This window comes from Natator depressus, chromosome 13 (genome assembly GCF_965152275.1).
Source record: "Natator depressus isolate rNatDep1 chromosome 13, rNatDep2.hap1, whole genome shotgun sequence".
Taxonomy (NCBI): Eukaryota; Metazoa; Chordata; order Testudines; family Cheloniidae; genus Natator; species Natator depressus.
In genome coordinates this window covers 347,941-362,605 of record NC_134246.1, presented here as the reverse complement: position 1 = coordinate 362,605, position 14,665 = coordinate 347,941, and positions in this window count along the sequence as shown.

The window sequence follows — 14,665 nt, the reverse complement described above, 5'->3', positions numbered from 1 at the left end:
ATTCAGCTTAGGGACATGATAAGAAACCCATTTCCAGCGATAGGCGCCCTAATCCCCAGCCTTCTTGCATTTCCATTTCCTGAGAGGAGCTGCCTCCAATGGGGAGTAATGTTCCCATCTAGGTTTGCTGGAAGGGACAGCGCTGGATTAAATACTGATTCTCCCAGCATTGTTTAACCCTTTATGTGCCTGACTACAACACACTTGCAAAAGCCAGTGGAATGGGGGCACAGGCCAGAGTAGCAGGGATGATGCGTCTCAGAACTGATGAGCAGAGCCATAGGGAGTCAGAGAACTTTCCCAGGGACCAGTGGGGCTGCAGCCCAGCAGGAGGGACTGGGGATCAGGACTGAGGGTCATCAGCAGAGTGGGAATGAGGAGGCTCAGGACTGGCATTTTTTATGGTCAGCACCCAGAGACCCCTCTCTCCTGGGATCAGTGCCACACTGCACTGGGCACCGGACAAAGACACAGTATCACTGACCCCAGCATTAAAATAGCATGCATCAGGCTCAAAAAATCATACAATTGGCTTTTAAATCATTACAGTTATAAGGGTCAGGTGGGCAGTGAGGGGCTGGGGGCTATGATTATGCACTAATGCACCCTACCAATGTTCCACCCAGCCCCAATTATGACACCACTGCCTACTACAGCTCAAAACCTTATGATGCATATTCCGTTTTTGTTTTGGGGTGCTGTCTGGGCCTGGGGCAGGACGGGAGCACTGGGTGCTGGCATCGGGAAGAGGGGAGGTAGGGAAAGGGGGGAGGCAGACCCCAGTTTACTGGGGTTTTTTCTCCTAATATTTGTTCCAGTATTGACAAGAGGCAGATTGGAGCGGGCACGACACGAACGTTCACACCTCCCTAATAAAGAATGCTGCCACCACCGCTGACAGAACTCACACCTACTGGCCACACTCAGCTCCGGGCAAGCGTGCTGCCCCCAGAAGGCTCCAGCAGAGTTGCACTGGAACTGGGGGCAGGAGTTAGCCCAGCCCTTCAGCAGTAAGGTACTGCGTGTTATCTCACACAGCTGCATTAAGCACCTCACTGTTGTTTCAGTCACTGCCTCCCCAATCAACTCTCCACAATTTTCCAAAAAGAATTCTCTGTGCTCCAGCGAGTGCCCCTTATTGCCCTTGGCTGGGCTATGCCCATGCCCAATTGCTACAGGCTCCTATTTCCCAAGAGCTCTCCAACGTGCCCTTTAGCAACAAGCTCTACCTTCTGTCCTACTTAAATTGAGATTCTGTAGAGGAGTTCAGCATCCCCACCACCTGCGGGAGGGGTCATTCACCTCATGCCTCATGCATTAATGTGCCAGCACCGTTCTCTCCCTCCTTTTTCCCAGTAGATCTGTAAGAACACCTCCCCACCCACCTTCACCAGCATGAGCTCAGTCTGTTTTCTTGCTGCCCTCTGTCTTTCCCCCGATGCAGCAGGTTGCCATTTGACCACCTCCCCATTTTCATTTCCTAGCACTGGGATTTTTTACCTAGATTTTGAGTCACTCCCTCATGCACCCACGGACTCTGATTCTTGTCCCCAGGCTCTTTTTCAGATTAATTGTGTCTGTTGTAGTCATGATTCCTCGCCTCACTGCTGTAGTTTACTAGACCCCATTTCCTTCGCACAGCCTGGAATAGAACCCAGGTGTCCTGGCTCCCATCCACGCCCTACCACTAGCCCCCCACCCCCTCTCAGAAGTAGGAATGGAACCCAGACAACCTGGCTCCCTGTCCCACTTGCTCTAGCTCACTAGCCCTTGCTCCCTCCAGCCATGGCATGTTGTGCAGCATGCTGCACGTGGCAGGCACTTGAGGGGCACAAACCCCAGTTTACTGACCCTCACCCCCTTGCCCCACAGGCCATGGGAACGTGCTGGGTTGGGGGTTTCCCATTATCACTCAAAAACAGGTGTTCTGTGCCACTTTATCCAAAGGCCCCAGCTTGCTCCCTAGTCAGACAGACTCAGTCTAGTAGGCCCTGGCTGGCCCCAAGGTTCCCGGGCTCCACCCTCAGCCCTTCACTGCGCGAAGGGGAGAAGGAGAGAGGCTGTGGCAGAGGCTCTGCACTCCATAGCTCTCTCCCCTCCCTGCTGGATGTGGCTCCAGCATGGACCACAACTCCCCATTCATCATCTGCTAAACAAATTGAAATTTAAGGGCTTGTGTCTCTAAAACACAGAAAACAATTCCCACTGCATTTTAATGGTGCTGTAATTTATTGGATCAGAAATGATGGATGGCAGCAGGAGAGGGCTGAGCCCACTGAGCAGGGGGAGCACTAATGCAGCAGGAGCCTGCCAGAGATGTGCAGCAGGGGAGGGGACATCGGGCAAGGAGAATGGCTCGGCCAGCAGCAGGCAGCAAGGCCCGTGCCTCACGCTTTTCCTGCAGCCTCTGCAGTCCCTCCAGCAGGCCCTTCAGCTGAGGCCCCGCAGCAGGAGCCCCTGCAGTGAGGCTCCCGGGGAGCAGCCTCAGAACAGTAGCCCAGGGCCAGCTGCTCCTGAGCACCCCCGTGGATGTCAGGCAGCGTCCCTGCTGCCCACGGCTGACGTGAGCGAGGCACCGGAGACAGACACAGTTTGAAAACAGGGGCAAGAATCCCCCAAGCTGCACCAGTCTGAGAGGGAGCCAGGCGAAGGAGCACCTGGGGGAGAGAGCAAGAGAAAGCGAGCACAGCTCACCTCCTCCAGCCTTAATCTCCCTGCTCCAGAGAGCTCGAGCTGGGTCGGGCAGTAATTGAAACCAGGCTGTTTAATACAGGTGCCAATTACCATCCCCTAATGTGGGCAGCTCCGATAAATAAAGCAATCAGCAAGCTCTGCTGGGGGGAGCCGTGCGATGAGCACCCCCGAGGGGAGGACACGGTGACAGCAGCAGAACTAATCACGTCGGTGCTGCAGCCCCTGCCCCAGGAGTCTGCAGCCCAGCCAGCCCTACGGGACGTGGGGCAGCGACAGCACCGCCAGCTCTCTGTACTGACAGTCAGGTGGGCCTGGCCCCACTGCACGGCGCAGACTGGCCAGCATCTGCCATGTTCCCATCAGTTACGCGCACCCCGGCGCAGCAGGTCCCCTGCCCCTCCAGCCATGGGGGTGGGGAGTGACTGACCCCTGCTCACAGCGAGCAGACTGACCCATTAGCCACAGGAGGGGAGGAGGGAGCAGACCAACCCACGGCGCATGGCGGGAGGGAGCAGACTGACCCATTAGCCACAGGAGGGGAGGAGGGAGCAGACCAACCCACGGCGCATGGCGGGAGGGAGCAGACTGACCCATTAGCCACAGGAGGGGAGGAAGGAGCAGACCAACCCACAGCGCATGGCGGGAGGGAGCAGACTGACCCATTAGCCACAGGAGGGGAGGAGGGAGCAGACCAACCCACAGCGCATGGCGGGAGGGAGCAGACTGACCCATTAGCCACAGGAGGGGAGGAGGGAGCAGACCGACCCACGGCTCACAGGAGGGGAGAGCAGGGAGCAGACTGACTCACTTGAGCTGCCCTGGGCTGCTGGACTCGTTCTGATCCCTGCTGTAAAACCTCCTCTCAGTTCCTTGGGGGAAAGTTGCCGGGCTCCTGCAGCAGCCCTGATTGGCTGCTCTTCTGCAGGAGGCAGGGCAGTGGGGAAGCAGCCAATCAGAGTGGGTTCCCCATGGCCACGTGTCAAGAGGTGGGGCTGGCCCGATGCCAGTGGGCAGAGGTGGTGGCGGTGCTCTTCATGGCACCTGCCCATTGGCCGCTGCCAGGACAAGCCGGGGCGGGACGTTCAAGCCAGGCACATTCCAGTTAGGAACACGGCACAGACTGCTCGCGGTGCGGGCAAGCAGCCCTGGACCAAGCTTCTCAGGGCCCTGGCCTGAGGGATTCTCCATCTCGTCACCAAGGCTGGAGCCATTCTGGGGGTGCTTTAGTCACACACACGTTATTAGGCTGACATGGGGTAATGGTGAAAATTAGGAGCCCGTGTTCTATGGGAGGCCAGAGCAGATGCTTAAGGTGAATTTATGAAACCCCAGTGCAGCAGGGTCATGCTCGCGAAGCCCGAGTGCTGGCTCACTGGCAGCAGCAGTGCCCCCACATCTGCACTGTTCTCTGCCTGGAAGCAGGGGGCAACACCCAGAGCATCACCCCTTCTGGGCTGTGCCATCCCCCTTTCCCCCCATCAGGCTGCTGGTGGATAACTGCATCCCCGGCCATGCTGGCTGGAGCTGCCTGTGCAGGGGCAGACGGGGAGCAGCGCTGCAGCCGTCGATCCAGGTGTGATGGGAGAAATGAGGCTGCAGAATGTGCTCAGTGACAGCTGGAGGCTGTAGCACCCACAGAGGAGCTGGGAGAGGGCTCCAGCCCCCTCAGCCTGTCTGCAGGGCTGGGACAGAGGCACAGAGAGGGGTTTCTGAGGGAGAGACAGGAACCAGGGGGAAAGGAGCAGAGCTCTGGTAAAGGGGAAGAGGGTGGGGGATTGGGGTCAGAGAGTTAAAAAGGAGCAGAGGAGGAAATTAAACCAGTCTGGAGTTTGTTGGCTGCAGATCAGGAGGTCTGGGGGGCTGTGCTGGGGCCTAGTGGGCTGACCTCCTTAGAGGAAGTCACCTGTGAGGAGGGTCTTAGGAGGCCACCAGGCATGTTGGGGGATCCTTGAGTGTCCATGGTGACAGCGAGGGTGGGGCCACCATGCCCCGGGCACAGCCCAGGAGTAGTCCCTGCTTGGAGTGCTGACAAATGCAGAGCCACTCCAGGCCTGTCCCTGCCCATCAGCTTCCCTCCCTCTCCCACGATGGGCTCAGTCAAGCCATGCTCATCACAAGTTAACCACCCTTTGGTGCATGTTTGGGAAGGCCCCTGATCGGCTGGCTTCCCTGCTCTCAGCTTCAAGCCATTAGGCTACACCAATGGCAGCGCTGAGGAAAGCCTGAGGCAGCTGGGTGTGAAAGGAGCCTGCAGGCCAGTGATGTCCAGAGAGCTAGTGTCCCCCAGCCCTGCCTCTGAGCAACATGGTGCCAGCTCCAAGCCGGTGAGGAGAGTGCCACCCGGAGGCCTTCAGCACCCTCAGCAAAGAAGTAACAGCAGAGGGTTGGGGGACCTACAAAGGAGACCCAGGGGATAGTGCTAGGCACATCACAGTCCCGCCTCCCACATGGGGAGCAGAGAGGAGTTCACACCCCATTACTATGGCAGCACAGTCCCCTGCCTTTGGGGAGGGACCTGCGGCAGGAGGGCTGCGGGACCAGCAGTGTCACTAGCACAAGCCTGAGCCCTAGAGAGCAGGCTCTTAGCACATTAACTGTGGTGTCTCTGATTTGGTTAGGGCAATTATGGGGCTTGGCCGCTTCCGCCTTCCTGTGATTAATGATTGAATGGTCCAGATAGCTCCTTTTCACCCGGCGAGCAGCTGGGAGCTGGCAACGGCCCCTGCTCCTGGCAGAGCGACAGCAGGAGCCTGAAGGCTGTGAGGCAGTATGGGAGCAAGAAGAGGGGCTTGGCAGCAATCCCCTTGTACTCCAGGTTGCTCCCCCAGAGGCGATGAGCTGGTGGCTAGTCCTGGCCCTGACACAGGCTCCTAGTGCTGCAGCTCCCCTCACTGTCTTGTCTAGTTAGACTGCATGCTCATGGGGGCAGAGCTATGGGGCTATGCAGCACCTAGCACAGGGGAGCCTTCAGGCCCGACTGCAACACAAATAAATAACAATTCTCCTTGGAGTCCCAAAGATGCAGCTCAGCTCCATGTTGCATCCCCACCCAGCCCTTCAGGGTGTGCCCTCCCCCTTGGCTAACTCAGAGCCTTCAGGGACTCCCTGGGTCAGCTCCCTGGGGCCATGCTAGTTTAGGCCACACTTGGGCTTAGAGCCGGGTTAGGATGCCTGAGCCCATTCTGGAGACTGTGCCACGGGGGAGGGAGGGGAAGGAGAGGAAACTACAGCCAGCAGACACCAGTGCAGACGCAGTCTGGTGGGACAGCTAGGTCTCAGTCTCAGACACAGCACTGGGGGCTTTGCTGTTACCAAGCACCACAGCAGGGCAGTGCGTGAATCCTCCGGGGCCAGGACTTGGAACAGAGGTGGGAGAAGCTGCATGTCCAGAAGTGCTCCTCCCCTGAACACTGGCCCAGGAGCTCAGGAGGCTTTTCACTGCCTGGGAAACGAAGCACAGCCCTGCTGCGGCTGGGCACCAAGCGCTGCTCCCCGCTCCAGCGCCTAGCTCAGCCGCCCACGATCTGATGCTCCCTCCTGCTTTTTCAGGCCTTCGCAGTGGGACTCGGGGGTGCTGTGCCACTGCGGTGGGGAAGCTCACTGCTTGGGTGGAGCTGTCAGGAGAGGAGTAGACGGAGCAGAATGGTTCACACAGGAGTCCCTTGCTGTGGTGGTTGCTAGTCAAAGGGGTGTCTGTGCAGAGGGGCTACTGTAGCCTCCCGCAAGGAGCTGGCCACGTTGGTATTTCAACAGCAACCTCAGAGTTTCTTGTTCAATACAGGGGCTTCCCAAAGGGCCCAGAAACTGGAAACATGTAAACAGCCCTCCCTGCCCCAGGCCAGTGCATGGCTTGCGGAAAGAGCACGGTGCCTTTGAGATTCATTCAGCACCGTTTCCACTGGTTAATTAGTTCTAAAAGCCATCGGTAATAAATCACAGTCAGCACCTTCCTCTGCATTGTTCCCAGAGAGACAGGGCAGAGGAGGCCTGTGTCCGTACCCACGTGGAGCTCTGGTGCTGCATGGGGGTGGGTGTGGGGGGGCACCTGTGTGGGTGTTGTGACGAAGTGGGACTGTTCTTAATGTTTCCTCTGAATAGTGTGGGGGTGCCTCAGTTTCCCCTATTCAGTTCTTAAGTATCTAGGTGGTGGGGTAAGGGTGTATGATCCTTGCAGAGCCGAGAGGGCAGGTGTGTGCAGGGGTCTGGACACAGAGAATGGCCAACACCCTGTTTCCTGGCAACTGATGGCCTGGGCCCTTCCCCCCTGCAAGGTGAGAGCTAAAGGGTTGGAGAACAAAGGAATCCGGTGCCCTCCTGGCCTGGGAAAGGGACAAAGCCCAGAGGAGGAGGGGCTGGAGGGAGTTTCAGTTTGGGGCTGGCTGGTGAAGGGCAGACGTGGTTGTCTGGCTCACTGCCCCCCAAAATGGACCCAGCTGAGGGGTCTGGTTCTCTGCACCTACAAGCTCTGTGTTAGACCATGTTCCTGTCGCCTAATAAACCTTCTGTTTTACTGGCTGGCTGAAAGTCACGTTGGACTGCGGAGTTGGGGTGCAGGACCCTCTGGCCCCCCCAGGACCCCGCCTGAGCGGACTCACTGTGGGAAACTCATGGAGGGGCAGAGGATGCTGAAGGCTCCGAGGTCAGACCCAGGAAGGTGGAAGCTGTGTGTCCTGCAGACAGGCTGCTCACAGGAAGGTGACTGCCCCAGAGTCCTGCCTGGCTTCATGGGGAGCAGTTCCAGAGCGTCGCCCGGGGACTCCGTGACAGGTGTGTAGGCTGGGTACCTATCTGTGTGTGGGAGGGGGAGGTGCCTATTGGTGTGCATGTGTGTGTGTGGGGGGGGGTGGGATGGGTACCTGTGTGTGTGGGTGCCTATTGGGGTGTGTGTGTGTGCGCATGTGCATACAGGTTGCCGTGGTGCTGGCCAAGGTGGGAGCAGCTGTGCTACATCCAGCGAGGGGACAGGGCTGTACCTGGGCTGATGGCTGCTCTCCTCCCCCAGCCCCAGCCCCAGAGATGGCTGAGTGGCAACCCAGGCCCACACTGCAGGGCTGAGGCCACTGTGGCAGGTGAGGTACCTGTTGCCCCAGCTTGCCGTGCTGCAGGCCCCCTTTCAGAACCGCCTACTCCAGCATTAGCATCACTGGGGTTAAATGCCAAACCTCCCACTAGTCTCTGCAAACAACAGCCTGTCCCATAGGCTGAACAGGGGTGGGGATAGAACAGGCATAGCCACACGCCCAGCATCCTGACAGAGTCATGAAAAGAGAGGGCAGCTGGGCCCCCACACTCATCAACCCATAGTGTAAGGGTCTGGCTCTGCCCTGCCTCACACTTGCTGCACCTCCTGGAGGCAGAGCCCCTGGGAAGGAGATGATAGGCCTCCTTTAGGTCTTCTGGGGCTGGGCTGTCATGGGAGCAGGTGGGGCCCCTGGCATAAACTAGAGCCTGAAGGTGCAGAAGCCTCCCAAGGGCAACCAGCACTGAGCACTGCAGCGACACCAAGCCCTCGCTGCAGCCTGCCCCTGCCCGGTGCTTGCAGGTGAGGAAAAGCAGGGACTGCATCAGGGGAGCCTCCCCCAACAGCTGCTGAGCTTTCCCTAGAGGGAACCTCACCTGGAGAAAGTGTCCTTCTGTTCCGGGCGCCTGTGAGGCCCCATTCATCTCTGCTAGGTGCAAAGTGGTCACAAAGCAGCCACAAGGCTCCCTGGGACATGCCCCTGGGCGCGAGGCCTCCTTACCCGCCACAGAACCCAGTCAGCTCTACAGTTACCTGGGATGGGGATGGGCGAACCAGGGACTGAGATACTTACCCTGTGCTGGCAGACCCAGGGCCTCCCACCTGGTTTTTGGCACCTGCACTGATGTGGGGTAGATTCTCTCTATGGGCCCAATTCTGCACTCACTTATGTCAACAGGAGTCCAGAGCCGTTCCACTGAGGTAAACAGGACCTGCAGCCTCTTTGCATCAGAGCTGCAAACAGCTGCACCCTGCAGTGGTGCCACAGGCTGTGAGGAGAGAAGCAGGGCTACTGCCCCTCCTCACTGCTACCCCCACACTGACTCACTGGGGAAGCCCCTCTGTGCTTTTCCCCCACCTCTTCTCCCCTCAGCACCCACCCCCGGCATCACACCACAGGTCAGCCCCCTCCTCACATCACTTTGCTGCTGTCATTTTAAGGTTGTGCTTTTTTTCATCTCTCTGTCTTGTTCTCATTTTATTACACTCACTGTTTCCTTCTGTCTTTCTTCCTCTTTGATCTGTTTGTCCTCATTGCCATGTGCTTGTCTCTTTTCCTGCTTCCGACAGTCCCAGCGCTTATCGCTTCAGGGGGTTCTTTTCTTCTTTTCATTAAATTTTAGTGCTTATAAAAGTGAGATGGATGGGGTGAGATAGACATGCAATGCCAGTGTTTTCCACTCAGCCCAGCCCTCCACCCCGAGCCACAGCCCTCCCACCCCATTCCAGTCCTGGGCTCCCCACACAATGCTCTGCCAGTGCTCCTCTGTCCTTCCCTGTGGCACCCTCCGCTATGCCACGCAGGGCTCTCCACCTGCTCTGTGGGTACACCTTCGTTCCCACCCACAAGCCCCTGCTCGCCTCCTCTTAGGCAGTAACTGGCATGGCAGAGGGTGGTAATTTGGGGCTGTGGATGTACAAGGCCCAACAAACTCATTTCACTTTGGATCTAACCCAGGAATTGATCCTGGGGGCCAGAAGTGACCTGGGTGTGAATTAAGGTGCTGACACACTGACTTCCCACCTCTCATTCGTCCCACCACTCCACTGCTGTCAAGCTCCTTTGGTGAAGTGCTGCTGACAATAGGCGAGGGGAGCTGCTTGTGCCCAGGGGTCACTGAGCCCAAGCTCATTTACAGAGGTGGCAGCAGGGAGGGACCCCTGGCACTTGCCCTCCACAGGATTCTTCTGTTCCCCTATGCTGGGTTAGAGGGTTCTGAGCAGTTAGGCAGCAGCAACTGTGATGTTGCCAGCAGACCATGCCAGGGTCTGTGTGTGAGGTTCCCAGCACCGCACAGGCAGGACCACTTGGGTAAAAACACCAGGGTCCAATTAACCACAGCAAGAGGGATTACAGGAATGAGCATCCACAGTGCTCTGAAGAGAGTCTACAGAGGAATGAGACAAACATGGCTATTCCAGGCCATGTGCTCCTGCAGCCTGTGTATGCATGCACGCGTGAGCTGCAATGTCAATGTTGAGTCTTGCCAGTTCTCTGGCAATTATGGCAGTTCTTGTTTCTGAGCATTCACTGTGCTGAGAGTGTCCATAAGGGTGCGGACATTCCAAGTGGCTAAATTTATTCTCTCTCTTGTTTTGGCAGTGGAGTTGAGTGATCCCACCGGATGTGGCCATCCAGATCGGAAGAGTGTGAGACAGGATGTCTGGGGCACTTTTTCTAGCCCCCTCCCCATTTGGGGTGAGCAGCAGGGATCCTAGAAAAGCCTGCTCAGCCACAGGTGCTGCTGCCAAAATGCACTTCTGTCTCATCCAAGCACAAGACGGCCGTTCCATGGCTGCCGGCTGCGTGCAGAGTTGTGACTAAAGACTCCCAGAGATCACTGCTCCCGTCTTCCCCGCCACTCCTCTGTTGCTGCAGGACTTTGTGTGGGTGTGAACCCTTTGGCAGAGGCCTGCACATGAAATCTTTTAACGTGGGGAAACCGGTGCACAGGCAGTGACCACACAAGACTTGACAGGAGGAAAACCCCGACCCAGTGGCAAGGAGATCCAAGACAACCAGGGGCCTCCCTCCTGCTGCAGCCCTCATCCGCCTTCACAGCCGCAGAGTATTGACATTGCAGCTCTTAGAGAGACCTGCCGGGCTGATGAGGATCAATTAAAAGAGGATGGAGGTGAAGGCTTTTGGAAAGGAAAGCCACCGAAGAGAGACGCAGTCACGGGATTGGCTTTGCAAAATAAGATCACCAGTCAGCTTTTGGAGCTTCCCAGGGGGATCAACAAGTGTCTCATGACTCTTTGGCTCAAGCTCAGGAACAACCAATGTGCCACGGTCATCCGTGCATACGCCCCAACACTTGATGATGAGGAAGACAACAAGGAGCAGTTTTATAGCGCTCTGGATGCAGTCCTCACAGCCATACCTGAGGCAGACAAACTCATCCTCCTGCAAGATTTCAGTGCCAGAGTTGGACGGGACTCCCACCTCTGGAGCGGCACAATAGGCAAAGGGGTGGGAAATGTAACCCCCAATGGTATTCTCCTCCTCAGCAAATGTGTGGAGCATGACCTGCTCATCACAAATACCATCTTTAGGCAAAGTAACAAATTTAAGACCACCTGGAAACATCCTGGGTCCAAACACTGGCACCTTCGTGACTATGTTATAGTCAGAGCTCGAGATTATGCCAATGTCTGTACAACACGAGCCATGAGAGGTACTGATCACTGTTGGACAGACCACTGATCAGTCATGTACCTGCAGCTCGCTCCACCACACCGCAAACACCCAAAGACTAAGCGAAAGAGGTACAACATCAAAGCACTTCAGGACCAAGCCAGCTGTGAAATGTTCCAGCCACACCTGTTTGAGAAACTCTCTAACTCAAAGGTGGGCAAACTACAGCCCACGGGACCATCCTGCCCGGCCCCTGAGCTCCTGGCCCGTGAGGCTGTCCCCGCTCCCCTGCAGCCACGCGGCGCAATGCTCTGGACGGCAGGGCTGCAGAGCCCGGCCTGACCCGGTGCTCTGTGCTGCGCGGTGCGGCTGCCTGTCCTGGTGCAGCCGCGCTGCCAGCCACCGGTGCTCCAGGCAGCGCACTAAGGGGGCAGGGAGCGGGGTGGGAGGGGTTGGATAGAGGGCAGGGGAGTTCGGGGGGTGATCGGGGCCCCAGGCAGGCAGTCAGGAAGGAGAGGAGAGCGGTCAGGAGACAGGGAGCAGGGGGGGTGGATGGGGCAGGGGTCCCGGTGGGGCAGTCAGGAAGGAGGGGTGGGGGTTGAATGCTGTGGTGGGGGGCATTTAGGGGCAGGGGGCAGTTAGGGGTGAGGGATCCGGGGGTGGTCAGGTAGAAGGGGTGGTTGGATGGGGCAGGGGTCCTGGGGGGGCAGTCAAGAAGGAGGTTGGATGGGGCGGCAGGGGGCAGTTAGGGGCGGGGGGTCCAGGGGCAGTCAGGGGACCGAGAGCGGGGGGGTGGGGTGGGATGGGATGGGATGGGGCAGGAGTCCCAGGGGGGCCATCAGGGGGCGAAAAGCGGGGGGGGGGGTCGGATGGGGGCGGGGGCTGGGCCATGCCTGGCTATTTGGGGAGGCACAGCCTCCCCTAACCGGCCCTCCATACAATTTCAGAAACCCGATGCAGCCCTCAGGCCAAAAAGTTTGCCCGCCCCTGCTCTAACTTGCCTGATAGCATCATTGACATTCAAGAGCACTGGGATCAACTTAAAAATACCATTCACAGTGCATGTGCTGAAATGATAGGATATTCCACTCATCGGCACCAAGACTGGTTTGACAAAAACACTGCATTCTGTAACTGGCAAAGTGATTCCTCTAACCAACGAAAACATGAGGCTTATCACCTGCTCAATGACGAAGTCCAAAGGAAGCTACGTGACATCAAAAATAAGTGGTGGCAAGAGAAGGCCTGTGAGATCCAGGGTTTTGTAGACCAGGATGACATGAGAAGCTTCTTTCAAGCAACAAAAGCTCCAAAGGCCAACTCCTCCCCTTTATATTCCCAGGGTGGCTCCACCTCCTCAAGGACAATGCAGCCATTAAACAACTGGAAGGAGCACTTTGAGAGCCTACTAAATCGGGAATCCACGGTCTCTGAAGACACCATCGAGTCCTTTCCACAAAGCTCAGTAATGGAACACCTTGCCGATTCCCTCATCTTCTGAGGAAGTCCGGCGTGCCATCACCCAGACGAAAAATCACTAGGCACCAAGTCCAGACGGCATCCCAGCTGAGGTTTTTAAAGCTCATGGAACAATGCTCCAGCGCAAACTTTGCCAACTCCTCAACAAAATCTGGACCTGTGAAGAAATTCCACCTGACTTTAAGAACCCCAACATTATTACAGTGTTCAAGAAAGGGGACAAATCTTTGTGTGGGAACTACAGAGGAACTGTCCTCCTCTCCATCCTTGCCCAGATCCTACTAAACAGTCTTCTCCCCCTTGCCAAGGAATTCCTCCCTGAATCACAATGTGGCTTCAGGCCATCTTGAGATACAACCAACTTGATCTTCATGGCACGACAGATTCAGGAGAAGTGCAGAGAGCAACACCAGGAACTGTTCATGGCATTCATCATTCTAACCAAGGCCTTGGACTCTACCAATCGTGATGCCCTATGGAAGGTGCTGTATAGGTTTGGCTATCCACAGAAATTAATTTCCATCATCAGACTACTCCATGATGGGATGACTGCCACCATTCTATGCAACGGCTAAGAGACCCGAACCATTCATTATTCACACTGGTGTCAAGCAGGGCTGTGTCATTCCTCCAACACTCTTCTCCATTTACCTTGCCATGATCCTGTTTCTCATCTGTGATCGCCTTCCTGCTGGAATCAGGATTAAGTATTGTATGGATGGTCAACTCCTCAACGTCTCCAAACGAAACCTAAGATCACGAGAATTGGCATCACTGACCTTCAGTATGCAGATGTGTCATTCTCGCGCACACAGAGGCTGACCTGCAAAGTACCCTACTTCTTTTTTGCAGACGCCTATCACAACCTGGGTCTCTCTCTCAACATCGGGAAAACAAAGGTACCCTACCAGCCCTCACCTGCACAAACTACTCTTTGTACTCCACAAATCACCATCAGCAGAGAACCCCTGGAAAAGGTGGACATTTTCCATACCCTGGGAGCCACCTCTCTGAAACAGCCAGCATTGACACAGAAATTGAATACAGGATCTGCTGCATCAGCAAATCCTTTGGAAGACTACTCAAACAAGTCTTCAATGATAGGGATCTGCAAACAGACACCAAAATCTTGGTTTACAAGGCAGTTGTCATCCCCACCCTTCTCTGTGGGTGTGAGACCTGGGTAACCTACAGACGACATCTCAAGTGGCTGGAGAGGTTCCAGCAGCGCTGCCTCAGGAGGATTCTCAGGATCAGATGGGAAGACCGACGCACTAACATCAGCTTTCTCTCTATAGCCAACATCAGCAGTATAGAAGCGCAGGTCATGAAACACCAACTCTGCTGGGCTGGCCTCTGTGTACGTATGCCTGACACTCACCTCCCGAAGCAAGTACTCTTCTCTCAGTTAAGTCAGGGAAGAAGGGCTCGCAGAGGGCAGCAGAAGTGCTTCGAAGACATGCCAAAAGTAAACTTTAAAAAGGGAGGCATCAACCCAACAAACTGGGAGGACTTGGCACAGAACAGAACACGGTGGCACCACATCATACACCAAGCCACAGCTCACTTTGAGGAGAACAGACGTGCTCATGAGACAGAGAAGCGACAAAAGAAGGAAGGGCACAACAGTTCAGCCGACAACTATGTCTCCTCCAAGATTACACCTGTCACTTCTGTGGGAAAATCTGCAGAGCACGAATTGAGCTCCTCAGCCACTTAAAAACCCACCAGTGAACCCCCTTGGCAGACATCATCCCTGCTTCGAGGGATAGCCGAATGCACAGGTGAGACACAGAGACCACAGTGAGCCAGCACCTGTACATGACACTGCCCTCTGCTGAGTGTAATTGTATGTGTGCACTTGTGTGTGTGTGCATACACACAACACTGCCCTCTGCTAGGTGGAGTCAGACCTGTCATGCAGTTAACAGCCTTGCTCTCTACTGGCTGCCTGAAGTAAAGATGCTAAACACAGACGGTGGCCAGCCCTGGATGCTTGGACAAGTCACTGCACAGGACGTGTCCACTTGGGCAACACTACAGCTGAGAATGTCATGGCCTCCCTTCATTTTCAGAGAGGTTTGCCCTAGAAAGTCACTGACTCTTTTCCATTT